This window comes from Siphateles boraxobius, unplaced genomic scaffold (genome assembly GCF_051911475.1).
Source record: "Siphateles boraxobius isolate OS27281-9 unplaced genomic scaffold, OSU_SipBor_1 76, whole genome shotgun sequence".
In the NCBI taxonomy this organism is placed as follows: Eukaryota; Metazoa; Chordata; class Actinopteri; order Cypriniformes; family Leuciscidae; genus Siphateles; species Siphateles boraxobius.
The window spans coordinates 47,501-52,500 of NW_027509204.1; the positions used below are offsets into that span (position 1 = coordinate 47,501).

Sequence of the window (5,000 nt, forward strand, 5' to 3'; positions counted from 1 at the left end):
TTCATGCTCTCTGAAGAATCTCAGAGACTTTTAAAGGCTTTCTGAAGAAGCACAGGGACTCTTTTTTTTTTTTTTTTTTTTTAAATCAAAAAAGCTTACAGCACCTGGTATTCCCAGGCGGTCTCCCATCCAAGTACTAACCAGGCCCGACCCTGCTTAGCTTCCGAGATCAGACGAGATCGGGCGTGACCAAGGTGGTATGGCCGTAAGCGAAAACTGCTGCCAAAATTGGGCTATTTAAAAGGTTAGACCATTAATGAAGAAAACTAAGAAGAACTTTTGAAAAAACTCAAACTCTTTCATGCTCTCTGAAGAATCTCAGAGACTTTTAAAGGCTTTCTGAAGAAGCTCAGGGACTCTTTTTTTGTTTAAATCAAAAAAGCTTACAGCACCTGGTATTCCCAGGCGGTCTCCCATCCAAGTACTAACCAGGCCCGACCCTGCTTAGCTTCCGAGATCAGACGAGATCGGGCGTGGCCAAGGTGGTATGGCCGTAAGCGAAAACTGCTGCCAAAATTGGGCTATTTAAAAGGTTAGACCATTAATGAAGAAAACTAAGAAGAACTTTTGAAAAAACTCAAACTCTTTCATGCTCTCTGAAGAATCTCAGAGACTTTTAAAGGCTTTCTGAAGAAGAGCTCAGGGACTCTTTTTTTGTTTAAATCAAAAAAGCTTACAGCACCTGGTATTCCCAGGCGGTCTCCCATCCAAGTACTAACCAGGCCCGACCCTGCTTAGCTTCCGAGATCAGACGAGATCGGGCGTGGCCAAGGTGGTATGGCCGTAAGCGAAATCTGCTGCCAAAATTGGGCTATTTAAAAGGTTAGACCATTAATGAAGAAAACTAAGAAGAACTTTTGAAAAAACTCAAACTCTTTCATGCTCTCTGAAGAATCTCAGAGACTTTTAAAGGCTTTCTGAAGAAGCACAGGGACTCTTTTTTTTTTTTTTTTTTTAAATCAAAAAAGCTTACAGCACCTGGTATTCCCAGGCGGTCTCCCATCCAAGTACTAACCAGGCCCGACCCTGCTTAGCTTCCGAGATCAGACGAGATCGGGCGTGACCAAGGTGGTATGGCCGTAAGCGAAAACTGCTGCCAAAATTGGGCTATTTAAAAGGTTAGACCATTAATGAAGAAAACTAAGAAGAACTTTTGAAAAAACTCAAACTCTTTCATGCTCTCTGAAGAATCTCAGAGACTTTTAAAGGCTTTCTGAAGAAGCACAGGGACTCTTTTTTTTTTTTTTAAATCAAAAAAGCTTACAGCACCTGGTATTCCCAGGCGGTCTCCCATCCAAGTACTAACCAGGCCCGACCCTGCTTAGCTTCCGAGATCAGACGAGATCGGGCGTGACCAAGGTGGTATGGCCGTAAGCGAAAACTGCTGCCAAAATTGGGCTATTTAAAAGGTTAGACCATTAATGAAGAAAACTAAGAAGAACTTTTGAAAAAACTCAAACTCTTTCATGCTCTCTGAAGAATCTCAGAGACTTTTAAAGGCTTTCTGAAGAAGCTCAGGGACTCTTTTTTTGTTTAAATCAAAAAAGCTTACAGCACCTGGTATTCCCAGGCGGTCTCCCATCCAAGTACTAACCAGGCCCGACCCTGCTTAGCTTCCGAGATCAGACGAGATCGGGCGTGGCCAAGGTGGTATGGCCGTAAGCGAAAACTGCTGCCAAAATTGGGCTATTTAAAAGGTTAGACCATTAATGAAGAAAACTAAGAAGAACTTTTGAAAAAACTCAAACTCTTTCATGCTCTCTGAAGAATCTCAGAGACTTTTAAAGGCTTTCTGAAGAAGCACAGGGACTCTTTTTTTTTTTTTTTTTTTTTAAATCAAAAAAGCTTACAGCACCTGGTATTCCCAGGCGGTCTCCCATCCAAGTACTAACCAGGCCCGACCCTGCTTAGCTTCCGAGATCAGACGAGATCGGGCGTGACCAAGGTGGTATGGCCGTAAGCGAAAACTGCTGCCAAAATTGGGCTATTTAAAAGGTTAGACCATTAATGAAGAAAACTAAGAAGAACTTTTGAAAAAACTCAAACTCTTTCATGCTCTCTGAAGAATCTCAGAGACTTTTAAAGGCTTTCTGAAGAAGCTCAGGGACTCTTTTTTTGTTTAAATCAAAAAAGCTTACAGCACCTGGTATTCCCAGGCGGTCTCCCATCCAAGTACTAACCAGGCCCGACCCTGCTTAGCTTCCGAGATCAGACGAGATCGGGCGTGACCAAGGTGGTATGGCCGTAAGCGAAAACTGCTGCCAAAATTGGGCTATTTAAAAGGTTAGACCATTAATGAAGAAAACTAAGAAGAACTTTTGAAAAAACTCAAACTCTTTCATGCTCTCTGAAGAATCTCAGAGACTTTTAAAGGCTTTCTGAAGAAGCTCAGGGACTCTTTTTTTGTTTAAATCAAAAAAGCTTACAGCACCTGGTATTCCCAGGCGGTCTCCCATCCAAGTACTAACCAGGCCCGACCCTGCTTAGCTTCCGAGATCAGACGAGATCGGGCGTGGCCAAGGTGGTATGGCCGTAAGCGAAAACTGCTGCCAAAATTGGGCTATTTAAAAGGTTAGACCATTAATGAAGAAAACTAAGAAGAACTTTTGAAAAAACTCAAACTCTTTCATGCTCTCTGAAGAATCTCAGAGACTTTTAAAGGCTTTCTGAAGAAGCACAGGGACTCTTTTTTTTTTTTTTTTTTTTAAATCAAAAAAGCTTACAGCACCTGGTATTCCCAGGCGGTCTCCCATCCAAGTACTAACCAGGCCCGACCCTGCTTAGCTTCCGAGATCAGACGAGATCGGGCGTGACCAAGGTGGTATGGCCGTAAGCGAAAACTGCTGCCAAAATTGGGCTATTTAAAAGGTTAGACCATTAATGAAGAAAACTAAGAAGAACTTTTGAAAAAACTCAAACTCTTTCATGCTCTCTGAAGAATCTCAGAGACTTTTAAAGGCTTTCTGAAGAAGCACAGGGACTCTTTTTTTTTTTTTTTAAATCAAAAAAGCTTACAGCACCTGGTATTCCCAGGCGGTCTCCCATCCAAGTACTAACCAGGCCCGACCCTGCTTAGCTTCCGAGATCAGACGAGATCGGGCGTGACCAAGGTGGTATGGCCGTAAGCGAAAATTGCTGCCAAAATTGGGCTATTTAAAAGGTTAGACCATTAATGAAGAAAACTAAGAAGAACTTTTGAAAAAACTCAAACTCTTTCATGCTCTCTGAAGAATCTCAGAGACTTTTAAAGGCTTTCTGAAGAAGCTCAGGGACTCTTTTTTTGTTTAAATCAAAAAAGCTTACAGCACCTGGTATTCCCAGGCGGTCTCCCATCCAAGTACTAACCAGGCCCGACCCTGCTTAGCTTCCGAGATCAGACGAGATCGGGCGTGGCCAAGGTGGTATGGCCGTAAGCGAAAACTGCTGCCAAAATTGGGCTATTTAAAAGGTTAGACCATTAATGAAGAAAACTAAGAAGAACTTTTGAAAAAACTCAAACTCTTTCATGCTCTCTGAAGAATCTCAGAGACTTTTAAAGGCTTTCTGAAGAAGCTCAGGGACTCTTTTTTTGTTTAAATCAAAAAAGCTTACAGCACCTGGTATTCCCAGGCGGTCTCCCATCCAAGTACTAACCAGGCCCGACCCTGCTTAGCTTCCGAGATCAGACGAGATCGGGCGTGGCCAAGGTGGTATGGCCGTAAGCGAAATCTGCTGCCAAAATTGGGCTATTTAAAAGGTTAGACCATTAATGAAGAAAACTAAGAAGAACTTTTGAAAAAACTCAAACTCTTTCATGCTCTCTGAAGAATCTCAGAGACTTTTAAAGGCTTTCTGAAGAAGCACAGGGACTCTTTTTTTGTTTAAATCAAAAAAGCTTACAGCACCTGGTATTCCCAGGCGGTCTCCCATCCAAGTACTAACCAGGCCCGACCCTGCTTAGCTTCCGAGATCAGACGAGATCGGGCGTGACCAAGGTGGTATGGCCGTAAGCGAAAACTGCTGCCAAAATTGGGCTATTTAAAAGGTTAGACCATTAATGAAGAAAACTAAGAAGAACTTTTGAAAAAACTCAAACTCTTTCATGCTCTCTGAAGAATCTCAGAGACTTTTAAAGGCTTTCTGAAGAAGCTCAGGGACTCTTTTTTTGTTTAAATCAAAAAAGCTTACAGCACCTGGTATTCCCAGGCGGTCTCCCATCCAAGTACTAACCAGGCCCGACCCTGCTTAGCTTCCGAGATCAGACGAGATCGGGCGTGACCAAGGTGGTATGGCCGTAAGCGAAAACTGCTGCCAAAATTGGGCTATTTAAAAGGTTAGACCATTAATGAAGAAAACTAAGAAGAACTTTTGAAAAAACTCAAACTCTTTCATGCTCTCTGAAGAATCTCAGAGACTTTTAAAGGCTTTCTGAAGAAGCTCAGGGACTCTTTTTTTGTTTAAATCAAAAAAGCTTACAGCACCTGGTATTCCCAGGCGGTCTCCCATCCAAGTACTAACCAGGCCCGACCCTGCTTAGCTTCCGAGATCAGACGAGATCGGGCGTGGCCAAGGTGGTATGGCCGTAAGCGAAAACTGCTGCCAAAATTGGGCTATTTAAAAGGTTAGACCATTAATGAAGAAAACTAAGAAGAACTTTTGAAAAAACTCAAACTCTTTCATGCTCTCTGAAGAATCTCAGAGACTTTTAAAGGCTTTCTGAAGAAGCACAGGGACTCTTTTTTTTTTTTTTTTTTTTAAATCAAAAAAGCTTACAGCACCTGGTATTCCCAGGCGGTCTCCCATCCAAGTACTAACCAGGCCCGACCCTGCTTAGCTTCCGAGATCAGACGAGATCGGGCGTGACCAAGGTGGTATGGCCGTAAGCGAAAACTGCTGCCAAAATTGGGCTATTTAAAAGGTTAGACCATTAATGAAGAAAACTAAGAAGAACTTTTGAAAAAACTCAAACTCTTTCATGCTCTCTGAAGAATCTCAGAGACTTTTAAAGGCTTTCTGAAGAA

At 42.5% G+C, this 5,000-nt stretch overlaps 17 non-coding genes across 17 annotated transcripts; all 17 read right to left on the reverse strand.

The window, feature by feature from the left end:
- Nucleotides 1-92: 92 nt before the first annotated feature.
- LOC143724986 (5S ribosomal RNA) lies at nt 93-211 on the reverse strand. The gene has a single exon (XR_013197766.1). It is a non-coding gene; the product is annotated as a 5S ribosomal RNA (ribosomal RNA).
- Nucleotides 212-380: 169 nt separating this feature from the next.
- LOC143725167 (5S ribosomal RNA) lies at nt 381-499 on the reverse strand. The gene has a single exon (XR_013197945.1). It is a non-coding gene; the product is annotated as a 5S ribosomal RNA (ribosomal RNA).
- Nucleotides 500-670: 171 nt separating this feature from the next.
- Nucleotides 671-789, reverse strand: LOC143725168 (5S ribosomal RNA). The gene has a single exon (XR_013197946.1). It is a non-coding gene; the product is annotated as a 5S ribosomal RNA (ribosomal RNA).
- Nucleotides 790-966: 177 nt separating this feature from the next.
- Nucleotides 967-1,085, reverse strand: LOC143724988 (5S ribosomal RNA). Its single transcript, XR_013197768.1, has one exon. It is a non-coding gene; the product is annotated as a 5S ribosomal RNA (ribosomal RNA).
- Nucleotides 1,086-1,257: 172 nt separating this feature from the next.
- On the reverse strand, nt 1,258-1,376 carry LOC143724989 (5S ribosomal RNA). Its single transcript, XR_013197769.1, has one exon. It is a non-coding gene; the product is annotated as a 5S ribosomal RNA (ribosomal RNA).
- A 169-nt stretch (nt 1,377-1,545) lies between these two features.
- LOC143725169 (5S ribosomal RNA) lies at nt 1,546-1,664 on the reverse strand. The gene has a single exon (XR_013197947.1). It is a non-coding gene; the product is annotated as a 5S ribosomal RNA (ribosomal RNA).
- A 179-nt stretch (nt 1,665-1,843) lies between these two features.
- Nucleotides 1,844-1,962, reverse strand: LOC143724990 (5S ribosomal RNA). Its single transcript, XR_013197770.1, has one exon. It is a non-coding gene; the product is annotated as a 5S ribosomal RNA (ribosomal RNA).
- Nucleotides 1,963-2,131: 169 nt separating this feature from the next.
- Nucleotides 2,132-2,250, reverse strand: LOC143724991 (5S ribosomal RNA). The gene has a single exon (XR_013197771.1). It is a non-coding gene; the product is annotated as a 5S ribosomal RNA (ribosomal RNA).
- A 169-nt stretch (nt 2,251-2,419) lies between these two features.
- On the reverse strand, nt 2,420-2,538 carry LOC143725170 (5S ribosomal RNA). The gene has a single exon (XR_013197948.1). It is a non-coding gene; the product is annotated as a 5S ribosomal RNA (ribosomal RNA).
- A 178-nt stretch (nt 2,539-2,716) lies between these two features.
- On the reverse strand, nt 2,717-2,835 carry LOC143724992 (5S ribosomal RNA). Its single transcript, XR_013197772.1, has one exon. It is a non-coding gene; the product is annotated as a 5S ribosomal RNA (ribosomal RNA).
- Nucleotides 2,836-3,008: 173 nt separating this feature from the next.
- LOC143724993 (5S ribosomal RNA) lies at nt 3,009-3,127 on the reverse strand. Its single transcript, XR_013197773.1, has one exon. It is a non-coding gene; the product is annotated as a 5S ribosomal RNA (ribosomal RNA).
- Nucleotides 3,128-3,296: 169 nt separating this feature from the next.
- LOC143725171 (5S ribosomal RNA) lies at nt 3,297-3,415 on the reverse strand. Its single transcript, XR_013197949.1, has one exon. It is a non-coding gene; the product is annotated as a 5S ribosomal RNA (ribosomal RNA).
- A 169-nt stretch (nt 3,416-3,584) lies between these two features.
- On the reverse strand, nt 3,585-3,703 carry LOC143725173 (5S ribosomal RNA). The gene has a single exon (XR_013197951.1). It is a non-coding gene; the product is annotated as a 5S ribosomal RNA (ribosomal RNA).
- Nucleotides 3,704-3,872: 169 nt separating this feature from the next.
- LOC143724994 (5S ribosomal RNA) lies at nt 3,873-3,991 on the reverse strand. The gene has a single exon (XR_013197774.1). It is a non-coding gene; the product is annotated as a 5S ribosomal RNA (ribosomal RNA).
- Nucleotides 3,992-4,160: 169 nt separating this feature from the next.
- LOC143724995 (5S ribosomal RNA) lies at nt 4,161-4,279 on the reverse strand. The gene has a single exon (XR_013197775.1). It is a non-coding gene; the product is annotated as a 5S ribosomal RNA (ribosomal RNA).
- A 169-nt stretch (nt 4,280-4,448) lies between these two features.
- Nucleotides 4,449-4,567, reverse strand: LOC143725174 (5S ribosomal RNA). Its single transcript, XR_013197952.1, has one exon. It is a non-coding gene; the product is annotated as a 5S ribosomal RNA (ribosomal RNA).
- A 178-nt stretch (nt 4,568-4,745) lies between these two features.
- Nucleotides 4,746-4,864, reverse strand: LOC143724996 (5S ribosomal RNA). The gene has a single exon (XR_013197776.1). It is a non-coding gene; the product is annotated as a 5S ribosomal RNA (ribosomal RNA).
- Nucleotides 4,865-5,000: the final 136 nt, after the last annotated feature.